Source organism: Camelina sativa, chromosome 8 (genome assembly GCF_000633955.1).
Source record: "Camelina sativa cultivar DH55 chromosome 8, Cs, whole genome shotgun sequence".
NCBI lineage: Eukaryota > Viridiplantae > Streptophyta > Magnoliopsida > Brassicales > Brassicaceae > Camelina > Camelina sativa.
The window spans coordinates 12,526,167-12,527,578 of record NC_025692.1 but is presented as its reverse complement, the minus strand read 5'-3'; positions in this window follow the sequence as shown (position 1 = coordinate 12,527,578).

The window sequence follows — 1,412 nt, the reverse complement described above, 5'->3', positions numbered from 1 at the left end:
TGAAGAGCATGCATTGCATTTGAGGGCAGTTCTGGAGAAGCTGCGGGAGCAGAAATTGTTTGNTAAGAGTATCGGGTTTTGGCTAATGGTACTATTCTGGTGCATGGGCGGATCTGTGTGTCCAAGGATGAGGAGTTGACGCAGGAGATTCTGAGAGAGACTCATGCTAGCATGTTTTCTATTCATCTGGGGGCGGCTAAGATGTACCGAGATCTCAAGAGGTACTATCACTGGGTCGGGATGAAGANCGGGTTGGTAAGGTATTACAGGAGATTTGTGCAGGGGTTTGCTTACAGAGCACGTCCTATGACTAAGTTGACGGGGAAGGATGTTCCTTTTGTCTGGTCATAGGACTGTGAGGAGGGCTTTGCAAGCCTGAAGGAGATGTTGACTACTGCTCCGGTGTTGGCTTTGCCTGAGCAGGGAGAACCCTATGTGGTTTATACAGATGCATCTAGAGTGGGTTTGGGATGTGTGTTGATGCAGCATGGGAAGGTGATTGCCTATGCTTTGCGGCAGTTGCGGAAGCATGAGGGCAACTATCCTACTCATGATCTGAAGATGGGTGCTGTAGTTTTTGCCCTGAAGATTTGGGGATCTTATCTTTATGGTGCAAAACTACAGGTGTTTACAGATCATAAGAGCCTGAAGTATATATTCACTCAGCCCGGGCTGAACTTGAGGCAGAGGCGGTGGATGGAGCTGGTGGCGGAATATGATCTGGAGATATCCTATAATCCTGGTAAGGCTAACTTGGTTGCAGATGCTTTGAGTCGGAAGCGGGCGGCTTCGGCTCAGGAGCAGGATATGGAGTCTCTGGTAGGGGACATCAGTGCGTTGAGCTTGTGTGCGGTTTCTCAGGAGCCGTTGGGTTTGGTTGCAGCTGATAGAGCAGATTTGTTGAGCAGAGTGCGGTTGGCTCAGGAGTCGGATTTGGGGCTGGTGAATGCCTCAAAGGATGTTGACTAAGAGTATCGGGTTTTGGCTAATGGTACTATTCTGGTGCATGGGCGGATCTGTGTGTCCAAGGATGAGGAGTTGACGCAGGAGATTCTGAGAGAGACTCATGCTAGCATGTTTTCTATTCATCTGGGGGCGGCTAAGATGTACCGAGATCTCAAGAGGTACTATCACTGGGTCGGGATGAAGAAGGATGTGGCTAGTTGGGTTGTGAGGTGCGATGTGTGTCAGCTAGTGAAGGCTGAGCATCAGGAACCAGGTGGGTTGCGGAAGAGTCTTCCCATTCCAGAGTGGAAGTGGGATATGATTACTATGGACNTAGGACTGTGAGGAGGGCTTTGCAAGCCTGAAGGAGATGTTGACTACTGCTCCGGNTTTTGCCAGTGTCCAGGACGTTTGATGCTATTTGGGTCGTTGTGGACCGGTTGACTAAGTCGGCACATTTTCTGGCC